General features: G+C 43.0%; 1 protein-coding gene across 6 annotated transcripts in view; it reads right to left on the reverse strand.

Annotated features, from left to right (window-relative positions):
* Positions 1–18,083, reverse strand: part of pak1 (p21 protein (Cdc42/Rac)-activated kinase 1) — a 187,545-nt gene that overhangs the window by 107,181 nt on the left and 62,281 nt on the right. Inside the window, exon 1 of one of the 6 annotated variants that reach the window (XM_052026238.1) lies at positions 8,172–8,412. The exons of the other annotated variants lie outside the window; for them this stretch is intronic. The gene's annotated coding sequence lies outside the window, so the exon portion shown is untranslated. Of the gene's footprint in view, positions 1–8,171; positions 8,413–18,083 lie in introns of those variants that run through there. 6 annotated transcript variants of the gene reach the window in all.

Below are 18,083 nucleotides of genomic sequence, written 5' to 3' on the forward strand. Positions count from 1 at the left end.
CCAGGTTAAATATCCAAAGCCACTGCACATGAAGACTCAGCATTCCTGAATGCTTCCAATATTTCAGATATAGTTTCTTGTTAAATAGAAATCAAGAGTGGATAAATTGATTTGTTACATTTTATGGCATATATAGTTACCCATATACAATTCTCAGAAGGATGATTGATGACAATATTTCCTGGACTATTGACAAGATATTAAATTGAGGGTGTTGTCTGTTTTCAACATAGATGTGAAAACTCCCACTGCACCCCTTAGTGCCGTGCGCCAACATCTATCCATAAACCAAAGCACTACAAATAATTGTCTTCAAGTGCACAAATTGACTGTACTGCGACATATTCCTTCTTTGGCAAGCCCCCCAGAGTTAAAGGTGATTCTAGTTCTACGACTTCCGAGGTGGCTAAACCCTCGAGGGACCCAGACACAGGGGCACAGCTAGTAGAGCCACTACCTCTCAGCACCAGAGGCCCAGGTTCAATCCTGACCTCAGGTACCAACCACTGTAATTTGCCCCGGGTGGGTGTTGGAGTGTTAAGAGTCTGCAGGGAGTTAAGACTTTGGGAGAATAACAAAAAAGTGAGATTAATGTACAATGAGTGTAAATGGCCTGTTTCTGTGCAATAGACTCCCTACACGTGGACTAGATGATGCTTGACAGGGTGAGGGCAGGATATTTGCAGGGTGGAGGGGTTCTGTGCTCTTTTCATCCTTTCTGTGTCCCTCTAAAGAAACTCGAGTCCGTGCTTGCTGGAGGTCCTTCTCTTTCTTGTGCAGTCACAGTCAAGAGTCAATGAGCTTTTCAAGCAGCTTTGAAAGCATACATGAAGTATTTTCTCTGTCCTCCTGGAAATCTTTGCCATGATGGAGCTTTGAGTGCCCATTTCAGCTGTGTTCTGTCAGGCATGCAGAGGGTGTGCCTTGCCCATCAGAACGGCTTAACATATTCGAACTCAGTGCGGGATTGGTTTGCTTATACTGCAACGTCTACAACTGTGACCAGATTTCAAAGTACTTTATTGGCTGTAAAGCAACTTTGGATGCCCCGGCTCATGAAAGTCAGTATATAAATGCTCAGAGGAAACATAAGGTGGCGGGAAGGAACATTAAACTCCCAGTCGACTAGAAATCATTCTCACTGGTGCTTTTTTGTTGTTCACACACACTGAAAGGCAAGAGGCAGAAAGGAAGGGAAAACAGATGAACAAACTTAAATTTCATCGCAGTACATCCTGTGCTTGGGAATTCGAATGACCCAAGCTAATTGGTGTATTCTGTCGCATGTACTGAGATACAGCGAAAAGCTTTGGTTTGCATGCCACCCAACACATCATTCCATAGACAATACATTGAGGTATTACAAACGAAAAAAAACAATGCTGAATATAGTATTACAGTTGGAGAAAGTGCAGTGCAGGTAGACAAATAAAGTGCAAGGGCCATGAACAAGGCAGACTGGGAAATCAAAGTTCATCTTATCCTATAGAGGTCTGCTCAAGAGTCTGATAACAGTGGGATAGAAGTTGTCCTTGAGGTCTGGTGGTAGCTGTTCCAAGCTTTGTATCATCTGCCAAATGGGTTGGAGGGGTATGTGGGGAGGAGAAGAAAGAATGACTGGGGTGGGAGGGGTCCTTGATTATGTTGCTGTTGCCAAGGTAGTAGCAAGTGTAGAGGGGGGACACTGGTTTGAGTGGTGGTCTGGGGCTGCATTGACAACTCTCTGCAACTTTTTGTGGTCTTGGGCAGAGGAGTTGTCATACCAAGCTGTGATGCATCTAGATTGGATGCTCTCTATCGTGCCATTCTATGCTGCAGGAGGATCGGCTGAGGGATTCAATGAAATGTTGGTGTCGCCAAAAGGTCTGGGGGAAGGACCACAATCTAGAGTCCTGCTACCACTTGGCCACTGAGGGGATTGGGTCCTGTGTGAACAGCCTCTCAAATGCTCCACGTGTGCTTTGTTTAAGGGGGGAAATGTTTGTAGTGTTGATGCATCATAAGAGAATGGATTGAATTGATGATACAATGAATGTAAAGAAAGATGTGTACCAACTGTATTTACTTTATACATTATAAAGCATATTTTTAAATTTTTTTTTAAAAGTTCAAATGATCCTTGTCCCTTCACTGTCAAGTCCAATTACATGAAGGTGTTGGGAACATGGACCAAAAACTGGTAGAGTGTATAGAAATGGTGTTGCAGAAACTGGGATTCTGGCAACAGTGTGGAGACACAAGAGACTGCAGATGCTGGAACCTGGAGCAACACACAAAATGCTGGAGGAACTCAGCGGGTCACGCAGCATCTGTGGAGGGAAATGGACAGTCGACGTTTCAGGTTGAGACCCTTCATCCGGACTGCAGCATCTGGACAGCGTTCCTCCAGGTTTTGTGCGTTGCTCTGGTAACAATACTCCATCTCAATTGTGAGACAATAAAATCGTGAGACAATAATTTTATGTCTTTTACTGCTGTTGCAAAATAATAAATTTCACGACATATGTCAGTAATAACAAACAGATTCTGGTCATCAGGTGTGGTGTTCTTGCTTTGCTGTACTTAGTGTGGTGCAAAACCACACCCAGTCCTGGGCTGCAGCAGTCACCCCAAGCCATCTTGCAGTGTATCTGACCATCAAAGAAACCATGATGTACTGGGGAAATATGCACTCAGCCTGGTTCTCATCCTGATGCCTACCTTTGTGTGCCGATGCACCAAGTTTTGGGTGTGTAAACAGCAAGAGACATAATATGCTAAGGTTCTCTCTATCCTTGATGTTGCGAATGATGGGTCTTTCAACAAGACCATACCATACGACTTGACCCTTGTAGAATGCTCTAACCAAAAGAACAGGTTTGAGCACTTGTTATTACAGAACAGAACATCCTCAAAGCCATGCAAGAAAAAGATGGATCCTGTCCGATGTGTCTTCTTGCAGACTGTCAGTCATTTGGCAAAATGCCTCATTGCCAGAGCTTTCATACAAGCACCAAGACCTTGCCTGGTTGGTAGTGAGATGGTATTTGTTTTGGTATTGGTTTATTATTGTCACTTGTACCGAGGTGCAGTGAAAAACCTGTCTTGCATACCAATCGTACAGGTCAATTCATTACACAGTGCAGTTACATTGAGTTAGTACACAGTGCATTGAGGTAGTACAGGTAAAAACAATAACAGTACAGAGTAAAGTGTCACAGGTACAGAAAAAGTACAGTGCAATAAGGTGCAAGGTCACAACAAGGTTGTGAGGTCAGAGTCCATCTCATTGTATAAGGGAACCGTTCAATAGTCTTATCACAGTGGGGTAGAAGCTGTCCTTAAGCCTGGTGTACGTGCCCTCAGGCTCCTGTATCTTCAACCTGATGGGAGAGAAGAGAGAATGACTCGGGTGGGTGGGGTCTTTGATTATGCTGGCTGCTTCGCCAAGGCAGCGAGAGGTAAAGACAAGTCCAAGGAGGGGAGCCTGGTGTCCGTGACACGCTGGGCTGTGTCCACAACTTCCCTATTGGCCATCCCTATCAGATCCATCATGCATGTTTGCAAAGGTAAGTCTGGAAAGAAATGCTGCAGTCCTTTCTTGAGTTCATCCTGAATAACTGTTTAGCAAGGACTCTGTGGTTTGGTGGCGTTGTGGATAGTGAGGAAGATGCGTCAAAGGATACAGCAGGATATAAATCAGTTGGAAATTTGGGCGGAGAAATGGCAGATGGAAAAGTGTGAGGTGATGCACCTTGGGAAGTCAAATGCAAGAGTAAAATGGCAGGACCCTTTGGAGCACCGATGTAAAGAGTGACCTTGGGATGCAAGCTCATTGCTCCCTGAAAGTAGCAACACAAGTGGATAGGGTGGTAAAAGAGGTGTAAAACATGCTTGGGGCATTGAGTATAAAAGTTGGCAAGTCATGTGCAGCTGTATAAAAATTTGGTTACACCACGTTTGGAGCATTGTATGCAGTTCTTGTGGCTATGCTATGGGAAGGATGTGAAGGCTTTGGAGAGGATGCAGAAGTGGTTCACCAGGATGTTGCCCTGGATTAGAGTGTACTAGCTATAAGGAAAGGTTGAAAAACTTGGATTGTTTTCTCTGGTGCGTCGGAGGCTGAGGGGCAACCTGATGGAGGTATATAAAATTATGAGAGACATAGACAGAGTAGATAGTCAGAGTCTTTTGCCCACTATGGAAATGTCAAATACATATGTTTAAGGTGTAGGCGGGGGTAGTGCAGTGGGGAGGAGAGAGCTTAAAGGATAAGATAAGATATTTATTTATTAGTCGCATGTATATCGAAACACACAGTGAAATGCATCTTTTTGCATTACTGAGAATGTGCTGGGGACAGCCTGCAAGTGTCGCCACTCTTCTGGCGCCAACATAGCATGCCCACAATTTCTAAACTGTACGTCTTTTTTTTTGGAATGTGGGAGGAAACCGGGCACCTGGAGGAAACCCATGCAGACACGGGGAGAATGTACAAACTCCTTACAGACAGCGGCGGGAATTGAACCTGGGTCGCTGTAATAGCATTACACTAACTGCTACACTACCGTGCCTGCCACTACACTACTGTGGTGTGCAAAGCAAGTATTTTCTTTTACAGAGAGTGGTAGTGCCTGAAACATGCTGCCAGGGGTGGTGACAAAAACAGATACAATAGCAGTTTTAAGAGGCATTTTGGCAAACACATGAGCAGGGAGGGATGGGAGGGATACGGACATGTGGATGGGATTTAGTTTGGCACAGACATAGTGGGCTGAATGATCTGTTGCTGCGCTGTACCGTTCAATGTTCAAAGACCACATACCGAAACAAACAACACTGCTGGAAGATCATGAGATGAAAAGACCACCTCTGGCCTGCCCAAAACTCTCTGGTCTTCTGGTTATCCACAATTGAATGCTGACGACTGATACAATCTAAAGCCAGGACTAGCTGCTGAGAGAGACAACTGCTGCAAAGCATCCAAGTGGAAGGGTGACTGCCTAAGGCCCACCTGTCATGCACACTGAAGACTGAAACCTGTGTAATAAACTTGGACTGTTTAGTCAAGAAATGTTCATTTGCAAAGGAAAATTGATATCATTGTGACATAACGTAAACAGAAATGATGTAGCTTGTACCAAAAATGGTGAGATGAGTGTTCAGCATTATATACATTTCAAATTTTATGATCTTTGGAATCAACAACATCTCAAAGTACTTTAAAATCAATGGATTGCTTTTAAAAAAGCATCATCTATTATTAGGCTAAGCAAATTTGATTGACAATTTACAAAGCAGCTACTGGCAAACAGGAGTCACAGAAAAGTTACAGCATAGAGAGAGGCCATTCAACCCACTGAGTCCATGCTGGCTAGTCCCATTCCTCTCCCCTCTCCCCACAGCTCTGCAATTTTTTTTCCTGCATTCAAGTACTTATCCAGTTCCCTATTGAACATCACAAGACCTCAATATCCTTTTTGAGCGGTATTCAGGTATCTTTTATAACCATTTGATGTCGCTTTGCTTTTATGTTTTGCTCCCCATTCACCAATAGGGTACTCCTGTGTATGATAAAGGTATTGCTTGTTTAGATTGTGTGCTTGGGTGACATTGGGCTTGAAAGAGCAACACAAAGGCAAAGACAGCAACAGGAATCAAATCTAAGAATAATATCAATGAGTTCTTCGCACAGCATTCAACCAGTTCATGCAAAGGATACAGTAGTGGAGTTATCAGTCCTAGAATATCTTAACATTACAAAGCCGCAATCAATAGTATTTTTAAACCAATGGCTCCCATTTTCCAACCTTCACTTCCAAAATCTGCAAGTTGAAAAACAAGCGACACAGTGCACCATTCAACCTCATTTCACCAAGTTACAAAGGCTCAAGGTTCAACAAGGAGACACAAGATACTGAAGATGCTGGAATAAGGAGCAATAAATAAACTGCAAGAGGAACTCAGTGGATCAGGCAGCATCTGTGGAGGGAAATGGACAGTCGCAACGCTTCATCTATTGGTATTGGTTTACTATTGTCACTTGTACCAAGGTACAGTGAAAAACTTGTCTTGCACACCGATTGTACAGGTCAATTCATTACATAGTGCAGTTACATTGGGTTAGTACAGTGTGCATTGAGTACTCTGAGAGTGCATTCTGGACTCAATCAGGGAGGCACGAAGAGAGTGGTCCCTGGAAAAAGCAGGAAGTGGGGGGGGGGTTAGGAGGGAGGAGGGGGGCAAGATGTGGCTGATGGTGGGATCACATTAGAGCTGGTGGAAATGGCAGAGGATTATGCATTGGATACCCAGGCAGGTGGGGTAAAAGGCAAGGAACCAAGGGAAACTCTACTGCTGTTCTGTCTGGGGGGGAGTGGTGAGTACCAAAGGTAATTCATTGCCTGCAAGCACTTTGCCACAGCGCTGGACACAAAAAGCACAATACAAATGTAAATTTTTGAAAGCATGACACAGATTACTAATTACATAAATTACTCTTGAAGTGTAGTCATTGTTACACAAGCGAACAAAGCAGCGAATTTACACATATTAATGGCTGCAAACAATGACTGATGTGGGTGGAAACTGGAGCACCCGGGAGGAACCTACACAGTCAACTCCACGCAGCGAGCACTGGGAGTCAGAACTGTACCTGGGTGACTGGAGCTGGGACATGACTGCTCTACCCGCAGCGTCAATGTTCCCCAAGAGTTCCAGTTTGGACCTCCAACAGCTGGAGGTCCAAATTTCTTGTCTTTATGGCAACACAAGAAATTTTGCAGATGCTGGAATCTGGAGCAATCCATAAAAAGTGCTGGAGGAACTTGGCAGGTCAGGCAGCATCTATGGAGGGAAATAAACAGTCGACGTTTCGGGCCGAGACCCTTCATCAGGACTGGAAAGGAAGAGGGCAGAAGCCAGAATAAGGTGGGGGGGAGGGGGAGGAGTACACACAGGCAGGTGTGTACCTTTATGGCCTTATGGTGGTTTTCTTGTGGTAATTGGTTGTATCAAGAAGTCCTGTCACTAGTGGGCCTTTTATTATGGCTTCATTTATGCATGATTCTCAGCCACACAAGACTATTTCCAATTTCGTTTGTCCATTCCAGAACGGATTCCAAACCCCAATCTCATCTCATGGGGTCTTTTGCTTATTTCATCTGTGTCATGACCCTACTGCAGTGAACCATAAGACCATAAGGCACAGGAGCAAAATTAGGCCATTCGGCCCATCGAATCTGCTCGTCATTCAATCATGGCTGATTTATTTTTCCCTCTCAACCCCATTCTCCTGCCTTCTCCCCGTAACCTTTGACACCCTTACTAATCAAGAACCTATCAACCTCCGCTTTAAACATACCCAATGATTTGGCCTCCACAGCTGTCTGTGGCAATGAATTCCACAGATTCACCACCCTCTAGCTGAAGAAAGTACTCCCCATCTCTGTTCTAAGCACCACCATTTTAAATTTCCAACAAGTGTTCAGTAAAAAAATGTAATATTAATAATTAAACTCAAACTCTAATGTTGTCTTCATCAAAAAGAAAAAGAAAACTGGTTATTCTGCCACCTTACCTGCTCTCCCATTCCCCCACCTCAGCTGTTAATACAAAACATGACCAAAGAAATTCCCTTTATACTCTCATCAAATTCCTCCCCTTCCACCATCTTAGCAAGGAGTGGGCTTTGGTTTAAAAAGACGGTAACAAAAATTCCAGGATAGCTTCCAATAATCAACTCCAGTGATTTGCAAATTAATTCATGTATCTGACCTTCACTGCAACAAGAGTGCTTCTGCAGAATCTCAAGGGGTGAAATCCCTTTGTCTTGCAGATTATTAAAACTCGTTGCTGTCCTAGCAGTGTGCAACTATTCCTCCTGACTGCCATGCACTCCTCAACGCAGGAAGCCTAACTTATTACTGAAGCAATGACAATACATTTATATTGCATTTTAGGTCAAATAGGCTGACCTATCAATCAAAGTTCCAATTATGAGCAATGTCAATGGGAGCAATATCCTTCCAGTTGCTCCTGGTTTAATAATCTTCCGGTCACAAGATGACACCCAGCCTCTGAAGCTTTAACTCCTCATGAATCAATAGCAAAAAGGGAGGGGACACAGAAAAAAAATGAAGAAATAGAACTGTAAATATAAATCAAAGTTACATACATGGAAATTCACATACCGTGATCAGGATAAAAAGCAACCAACCTAATTCCAGTCTTGAGGAAGTGAAACATCAAGGTCAGAACTATCTCCTCCTCTTGGATTTCCCCTCCCCACCAACAATAATGCACAGAGGTAAACTACTCCTGTCTCTGGCACGTGGTTACTAAGCAAGAGTCAAGGCAACTGGCTCTCCCTTCTTTTTTTTTGGAGTAGAGAATAGGAAGACAAGCCACATTTTCATTCTCCCGCTTTCCAAATGCTATGGCTGAGATTGGAACCAGTCCAAAGGAGTGGAAATAATGCAATTGAGCACCTAAACTCATTGCAGAAGAATGTACAGATTGCTCAACACCAAGTTAATGTATATTATTCTGATTACACATAAGCCACCTCAACACTGCCATAGTGTTGCACCAGTAAATTAGCCTCAATCATTCTACCTGCTACAAATCAAACCTTTAAAGCCTCAACTCCATCTTCCTCTCCCACAGAGAAATGACGATTGGTCAAGTGCCACAATACCGTACAGGCAAAATTCCTTAAAAAACTTCAATTAAACATTCTGGTCACAAGATGGAGTAAAGATTTAGTTTAGAAAAGAACTTCTGTTCTCACAGTTGCAGGGCATCTAACAGCCAATGAATTACTTTTGCAGTCCAGTCACTTTGTCATGTAGGTAAACAAAACAACAAATTCATGCAAAGCCACCTCCGTAAAACAGTACCAAGATGTTACCAGGTAACTTTTCCCACAGTGCATATCCTCCTCTCTAAACATTAACGTTCTGTTCAACCCAAGAGGAACTGAAGCATAGCTTCAGTCAGTGTTCATTCACTGAAGAAGGGTGCACTAGAAGGAAAAGTGGAGGTTTCCTGGATGAGTGATGTGAAAACAGAATTGAACCAGCTGTGGTTTCTTATCTAGTGGTGTTTTCCTGCCATGCAAGCATTTGTAAATATTGGATGAGAATGAGAAATGATTCGCTATGAACCTCTTCTCCTCCTTCGTAAGTGTTCTCACCACACAAATGCTCTCATGTGATCAAACAACCTGCCAATGGATCCATACAGCACAGAAACAGGCCCCTCGGCACCGAGTCCGCAACGACCTTCAACCACCCATCTTACACCATTCCTACACTGATCCCATTTTTTATTCTCCCCATTTCTCTTCAACATCCCCAGGTTCTACCACTCGTGACAATTTACAGTAGCCAATTAATCTATTGTCTCCACATTCAATACTATAATTCCAAGCAAACTCATCACCAAACTCTGAGACCTGGGACTCAATGCTTCTCTCTGCAACTGGATCCTTGACTTCCTGACCAGCAGACCGCAATCAGTGAGGATAGGCAGCAACACCTCCAGCACGATTATTCTCAACACTGGTGCCCCACAAGGCTGAGTCCTCAGCCCACTACTCTACTGCCTATACATTCATGACTGCGTAGCCGATTCTGCTCTAACTCCATCTACAAGTTTGCAGATACCACCATGGTGGGCTGTATCTCAAATAATGATGAGTTGGAGTACAGGAAGGAGATAGAGAGCTTAGTGATATGGTGTCATGACAAAAACTTTTCCTTCAATATCAGCAAAACAAAAGAGCTGGTCATTGACTTCAGGAAGGAGGGTGGTGTACATGCACCTGTCTACATCAATGGTGCTGAAGTCAAGAGGATTGAGAGTTTCAAGCTCCTAGGAGTGAACATCACCAATAGCTTGTCCCGGTCCAACTACATCGATGCCACGGCCAAGAAAGCTCACCAATGCCTCTACTTCCTCAGGAGGTTAAAGAAATTTGGCACGTCCCCTTTGACATTCACCAACTTTTATCGATGCACCATAGAAAGCATCCTATCTGGATGCATCACGGCTTGGTATGGCAACTGCTCTGCCTGGGACCGCAAGAAACTGCAGAGAACTGTGGACAAAGCTCAGTACATCACAGAAACCAGTCTCCCCTCCATGGACTCTGTCTATGCTTCTCACTGCCTCGGTAAAGCAGCCAGCATAATCAAAGACCCCACCCACCTGGGATATTCTCTCTTCTCCCCTCTCCCATCAGGTAGAAGATACAAAAGCCTGAAAGCACGTACCACCAGGCTTAAGGACAGCTTCTATCCTGCTGTAACAAGACTATTGAATGGTTTCCTAGTACAATAAGATGGACTCTTGACCTCACAATCTACCTTGATATGACCTTGCACCTTATTGTCTACCTGCAATAAACTTTACTCTGCATTCTGTACTGTTTTACCTTGTACTACCTCAATGCATTGTGTAATGAATTGTGTATGAACGGTTTGCAAGACACCTTGGTACAAGTGACAATAATAAACCAATTCCAATTCTAAGTGACCACTATGAGAGAAATTTTGTCTTGTTACTGGAAGAATTAGGATCTGAAATTCACTGCATATATGGGTGTTGGAAACAGAGCCAATCAGGGCTTTCTAAAGAGAACTTGAGAGGCATTGGGGAAACTGGTTTACAGGGCTATGAGGAAGGAACAGGATAATAGAGCTGACAGTATTGCTCTTCAAGGAGTTGGATTGAATGGTCTTCTGTTCCATTACAAACCTATAGAACATAGAACAGTATAGCACAATATAGGCCCTTCAGCCCACAATGTTGTGTCGACCTTTAAATCTTGCCAAAGACTATCTAACCCCTTCCTCCCACATATCCCTCTATTTTAAATTCCTCCATATACTTATCTAGTAATCTTTTGAATTTGACCAATGTACCTGCCTCCACCACCACCCCAGGCAGCGCATTCCATGCCCCAACCACTCTCTGGGTAAAAAAACCTTCCCCTGATATCTCCCTTGAACATCCCCACCAATTACTTTAAAGTATTGAGCATTGGTGCCCCCGGAAAGAGGCACTGTATGATCCTTTTGGGTTGGTAATAGCCAAGATTGATTAATTTTGGGAAAAACAAACTAGAAAAGGAATTGAAGTGATAACGGTAAAGAAAAAAGTCAACTAACAAGGTTCAATCAGATCCAACACTGGAGTGAAAAGTGACACCATAATTATTTGAAGTGCTGAAAAAATAAACACACAAACAGATGACCAAGCAGGTTCAGGTCAAGAAAAAATAAATTAGATCAAGAACAAACAGATCAATAAATCAGCCTGGTTCAGTGATTGCCTGCTATGCCTCTTTCAGAAAGGAATGGTAAGAATGCAGCACAGGCAGGCAATCTCAGTTTTACAGCACCCACAAAGTCCAACAACAGTGACAAGATTTCTCTCTTCAACTGATTTTCTGCAGTAATCAGTGCATAGTAATAATTGGCACATCTGTAATCTCCAGCAACAACTGGAAACAGTGAAAATCAAAAATACTGCAGACACTGGAAATGTAAAATAAAGACAACATGCTGGAAACAATCTTTCTGCTGCCTTCGCTGAGAATGAGTTCAACTGTATGGATCAGAACTAACCAGGCAATAAGTACCTTCAACCATAAGACAAAAGCCAATAAAGAAGATTGCTCAAACTTATCTCACAAGCTACTGTACATAATAATGCCCACATAACAGTGACTTTACTTTAAAAGCAATTCCTTTGTCAACAAATGCTTTGAAACATTCCGATACCAGAAGGTGCTTTTACCCCCTTTGTCATACATGCCACAATCAGCATATTACTGGAGCAAAAACAGAAAGGACTACTGACATATTCACAGTGGAGTAGCAGTTCACAGGTAGAAAGGTCTCTGGAAGACATGCAGTGCGTGTTTTCAACCAATAACCATAACGTGTTACTTCAGAGACGAGAAACCAACAACCAACAAAGGGCAGCACAGTGGTGCAGAGCTACTGCCTCACAGTGCCAGAGACCCGGGTCCAATTCTGACCTCAGATGTTGTCGGTGTCGAATTTGCATGCCCTCTTTGTGACTGCGTGGGGTTTCCTCTGGGTGCTTTGGTTTCTGCATGGCAAAGACGTGTAGGTTGGTTGGTTAATTGGCCGCTGTAAATTGCGCTTAGTATGTAGGTGAGTGGTAGGATCCGGGAGGAGTTGACACGAATGTGGGGAGGATAAAATGGGGTTAATATAGGATTAACATAAATGGGTGGTCAATTGGCAGCGCAGACCTGGCGGGACGAAGGGCCTGTTTCCATGTTGTATTTTCCCATGACTCTATGAATATGACTAAATCTCTCTCTTTAAAGAAATTCGCTGCAGCACAAGAATCTAGCTCAGAGGCAACCTCATATTAAAACAAAAGGCAATAAAATCGGTGGTAAATTCTAAAACCTGTACGTGTTTAATTTCATTTCACATACAATCATTCACTCTGGATGTGGGCATTGTGAAATAATAAATATTGGGTCCGCAAGTGCCAATTTCCCCTTGTACTGAGCAGTTCGGAGGGCAGTTGTGATCAATCGCATTGCTGTGAGTCTTATGTAGCGGAAGGACCTCTGATTTGTTTCCCTAAAGGCCGTTAATTAATCTGATAATTTTTCCAATTCTCCAGTAGTTTCATGATCACATTTACTGATACCAGCTTTCCCCCGCCCCTCCAGATTTCTTTGTGAACTGAATTTAACTTTCTAAAATACCACTGGGATTTCAACTCTAAACCAGATGTGAGGAAAAGAAAACTTTTTTTGAATGTAGAGGGTAGAATGTAGATTTGGAACTCACTGCCTCTAAGTGTGGTGGAATCAGAATCGATCAAACTTTCACAGAGGAGGTGGATAGGGGAAGAGCAAAGTAATGAATCTGAAATAACCTCTCTACTAGTAGCCAGCATAAACTGGATGGGCAGAATGGCCTCTTCCATGATTCATGAATCCAAGGCAATTACTAGCCCAATAACATTACCACAACGTTACTGTATCTACATTTCCCCTAGGGTCCCCCAACTTATCTACTGTTTCTTAATGTTTGAGCCTCACAATGACTGAAGCCTAGATGCACCCTGTGGTTAAACATTATGTCCAATCCTGTCTTCACCCTGCTCTCTCAGGAAGACACAAAAGATCCTATAGCAATATTTTTAAGAAGTGTCCTCCCCAAGTACTGATCATTACTCAACAAACGAAGTAGTTTTCGTGGGAGCCTGCTGTCCATAAATTAGCTTCCACATTTCCTACATTACATTGGTGACTACATTTTAAGTATACTCTGCAAGAGCACATTGGGCCATCTTGAGATTTTGGAAGGTACCACATCTTTAAGTCCACCACATCAACACAGAGGTAACAAAATTACGGATGAGGGATTCAGCAGGAACTCAGATGAAACATGAGCAAAGTCACAGAACTAAAAATAAGTGATTTTAGCAACGATATGGTCAGAAGCTCAGTTCCGGTTCAGAAATAACACCAAGATTGCAAAGGAACTGGTTGGCGTCAAACAGTTGCCAGAGAAACAGATGGAGCTTATGACCAGGGAACGGAACTTACATTGGAACCAAAAGCTTTGTCTCCAGTCTTCCTGATATTTGTGTTCAAAAATTTTCCAATCTCCACCACTTGATGTTGGACAACATGTATGAGACGTCAAGGGAGATAGAACTGGATAACACCTGCATACACATAGAAACTGCTAATACAGTTTGGGTGATGTTACTGAAGGGAAGCACGTAGGTACAAATCCAGATTAATCAGTAGAGAAAACCACAGATAACAATGTTGGGAGGAAAACCACTGCCAACATTAACAGAATATGTTGCCAAACAAGATGTCTAAAGTTCTCAAGCATCGCAAAAAGAGCACAGTTAATTTGAACCAATACCCTCCACGTCGATCTTAGACGTGAAATTTAATAAGATGTTAAGATAGCTTTATTAGTCACATGTACATCGAAACACACAGTGAAATGCATCTTTTGTGTAGAGTGTTCTGGGGGCAGCCCGCAAGTGTCGCACGCTTCCGGCGCCAACATAGCCATGTGCTGGCTGCACAAGGATGAAATTATGATGCAGGGCCCCTTTGTATCCTTGCTCTTGGTTTGAACTGGAAGGGAGACTAATAAAGGAGATACATTTCCCAGTAACACATTGCCAACCAGAATCCAAATTGATTCCCTGCTAATCAATGTGAATCAAAGCAACTTTGATGTAGACTGATAGCCTGACCAGCACAGATAGTGGAAGTCATTTGACATTCGTCATGACCAGACAAGTTATTTATCACGTCTGATAGTGAGACAGACAGTGCTTCCAAGAAGGAAGAGACACATTTCCAACTTGTCACAACAGTGTTAAGCTATGAATCTCAAAGAAATATTAAAATGCAATGTCTTCTTTGATTCAAAGCAAAACAGATTCCACATGCATCAAAAGATATTTTGAAAGGAAATATGTACTTAAAGGAAAAGTCTGCAAGGCTGTGGGGAAGAAGTGCGAGAGGAACTATTAGAGTAGATCAATGAGTCAGCGCAGAATGCATCTATGCTGCATGAGTCAATAGTTCCAGATTTAGTTTCTAGTCTTGGGGAAAGTGGCCAAAACTCAGAGGGCATTAATTGGAGTACAAATTACAAGAATTAACTGGTATTTTTCCTCACTGTCCAGCAGTTACAGTGGGCAGCGCACATGATCATGCCAGCATTTCCCCTATCCCAAGTCCAACTGCCTACCTTCGGTCACCTTGATGGGGAAAAAAAAAGTTTGTCAAAGTCAAAGTTGAGTATATTGTCATATGCACAAGTGCACGTATGTACAGGTGCAATGAAAAACTTACTTGCTGCAGCAACAGAGGCAGATAGCATCAGCAATATTCACAAAAAGAACATAAATTAAACTTAAATTTGTTACAAGAAAGAATCTAGCTACCAAGATCTACAGGTGAATGGGTTTTTACAAAACACATATGGCAGTGTATAGCTGCTGTGGGAACCCACTTACTAAACCATATCCACAAGATTTATGTATGCTTCTGCAAACGAGCCTTAAATATCTAATTCTTCCTCAGATACCAACAGGACACCAGACAACCAACCAAAAGTGTAACACAGGAGTAATCAGTGATACACAGAAGTAATCAGTGATGCACAAGAGTAATCAGAGGTAACACTTAAAACCTTAAGCCACTTCACTTCAGTGTCTTCTTCACCTTCAATGGCAGAAAATTACAATCTACATGCTCTGATCATGGAAGACACATGTTGCCATAGTTGCAATATATTGACATTGTAAGGTCAATGACTTCCTAGCTTTACCTGAATTACTGTTAACAGGAAATAATTAACCATCAAACACCTGACGGCCTGTAGAAGATGGTTGATGTAATCAGCCATGAATGATCTTAAGAGTTTTGTTGAACTGCAAGCATTGCACTAATGCAACAAAAAAAAATGATTGCATACTGGAAATGCACTGGAGTGGAAAAGGTTTCAGTCTCCAGTGGTCAGAGATATAATTCTTATTTCTGCCAACACAGATGGATGGTCAGTTTGGCGAGAGTGCAAGCAATTTTTTTTTACAAAAAGGAGTTTCCTTTCATGTTCATGTCTCCCCTTCCATGAAATTGACCTCGGAGCCAAAAGAATGACAGTGCTTATACAACTACTGCATCCGATATTCTTTTTCACTGGATGGAGGGAAAAATGGGTTACAGATAAAATTTCAGTCTAGATGACTTGAAGCATGAACTGTCCATTTCCCTCCACAGACGCTGCCTAACCTGCAGAGTTCCTCCAGCATCTTACACAAAATGTGGAGGGAAATAAACAGTTGACGTTTTGGGTTGAGACCCTTCATCAGGACCAGTCTCAACCTGTAATGTCAACTGTTTATTTCCCTCCACAGATGCTGCCTGACCTGCTGAGTTCCTCCAGCACTTTGTGTATGTTGTTCCAGATTCCAGTGTCTGCAGAATCTCTTGTGTCCTCCAGCATTTTGATTGTTGCTCCGTGTTAACTTTTGCTAGTTTAGACTCAGCTGGGTAAATATCAAAATATTCCAGAGAAAATATATTTTAAGAGCAGCACCTGTGGAGGCAAAGGGATGGTCGACTTTTCAGGTTGAGAAGGCTTGCAAAAGAATTTTAATTGGAATTAGTTTATTATTGTCACTCGTACTGAGATACAGTGAAAAACTTGTCTTGCACACTGTTCATACAGGTCAATTCATTACACAGTGCATTGAGGAAGTACAGGGTAAAAACAATAACAGAATACAGAGTAAAGTGTCACAGCTACAAGGAAGTGCATTGCAGGTAGACGATAAGGTGCAAGGTCAAACAAGGTAGATTGTGAGATCAAGAGTCCATCTCATCGTATCAGGGAACTGTTCAATTGTCTTATCACTGTGGGATAGAAGCTGTCCTTGAGCCTGGTGGTATGTGCCCTCAGGCTCCTGTACCTTCTGCCTGATGGGAGAGAAGAGAGAATGTCTGGGGTGGGTGGGGTCTTTGATTAGGCTGGCTGCTTCACCAAGGCAGCGAGAAATATAGACAGAGTCCACGGAGGGGAGGCTGGTTTCCGAGATGTGCTGAGCTTTGCCAACAACTCTCTGCAGTCTCTTGTGGTCCTGGGTAGAGCAGCTGCCATACCAAGCCATGGTGCATCTGGATAGGGTGCTTTCTATGGTGCATCAATAAAAGTTGGTGAGTGTCAAAGGGGACATTCCAAATTTCTTTAGCCTCCTGATGATGTAGAGGCGCTGGTGAGCTTTCTTGGCCGTGGCATCCATGTGGTTGGACCGAGAGCAAGTTCCTAGGAGTGAACATCACTAATAGCCTGTCCTGGTCCGACAAGAAAGCTAGCCAGCACCTCTACTTCCTCAGGAGGCTAAAGAAATTTGGCATGTGCACCACTCCCCTTCCTAAAGTCAATAACCAGCGCTTTTGTTTTGCTGACATTGAGGGTAAGGTTATTGTCATGACACCATGCCGCGAGGATATCACTCCTTCCTACACTCCGACTCATCGTTATTTGAGATTTGACCCACTACAGTGGTATCATCTGCAAACTTGCAAATAGAGTTAGAGCAGAATTGGGCCATGCAGTCATGAGTGTATAGGGAGTAGAGTAGGGGGCTGAGGATACAGTTTTGTGGGGCACCAGTGTTGAGAATAATCGTGCCGGAGGTGTTGCTGCCTATCCTTACTGATTGTAGTCTGTTGGTTAGAAAAAGAATATTCAGTAGTAATTTTCTACATATGCTTCTTCAAGTATAAATCCAATTCCCATTCAGTCCTGATGAAGGGCCTCAACCCGAAACATCGACTGTCCAATTCCCTCCATAGATGCTGCCTGACCTGCTGAGTTTCTCCAGCACATTGTGTGTTGCTCCAGATTTCCAACATCTGCAGTCTTTCTTGTCTCTGGCATTTACTAAATCTCCCCATGATCTTCTCTGCTGTGGGAAGAACAATCATGGCTCCTCCAGTTTGGCAAATTAGTATTGAAGGCGAAGCTGTAGTCCACCATTTGTCCACCTGCCCACAGCTTTGTGCGTGTAGAAAGGACACAGGTCTATTCTTGCAGACTAATTTTCTGGCAGTCTCCATTGCTCTCAACTTCCATAGTGAAAATGGGCTGCTGATGAACTTCAAGTGTTCAGCTGTGATAACTGCACATTCATGGCATCAACTGAAGCTCAGCTGACAGCAACACATTTGGAAGATTGTAGGTCCAGCTCCCACTTCTGTGACTTGAGCAACAAACAAAATTTACACCTCCCCTGAATGGAGGACTAAGGAAGTGCTGTGCACCTGGAGGTGCTGCCTTTCAAATAAACAAAGGCCCTTCCTAGTTGGGAGGTAAAAATTCCTACAACTCAGTCTTGAATAAGTGCCGGGACTTCACATCAAAATTTATCACCCAATCAACAAGTTAAAAACCACATTATCCAATTATTGTCACACTGTAGTTTGTGGGATCCCACTGGAAGCAAATTACCTACTGCATTTACCTACTGGCCCCATTTAAAATACGCCTTCCTTGATAGTG

This window comes from Pristis pectinata, chromosome 11 (assembly GCF_009764475.1).
Source record: "Pristis pectinata isolate sPriPec2 chromosome 11, sPriPec2.1.pri, whole genome shotgun sequence".
NCBI lineage: Eukaryota > Metazoa > Chordata > Chondrichthyes > Rhinopristiformes > Pristidae > Pristis > Pristis pectinata.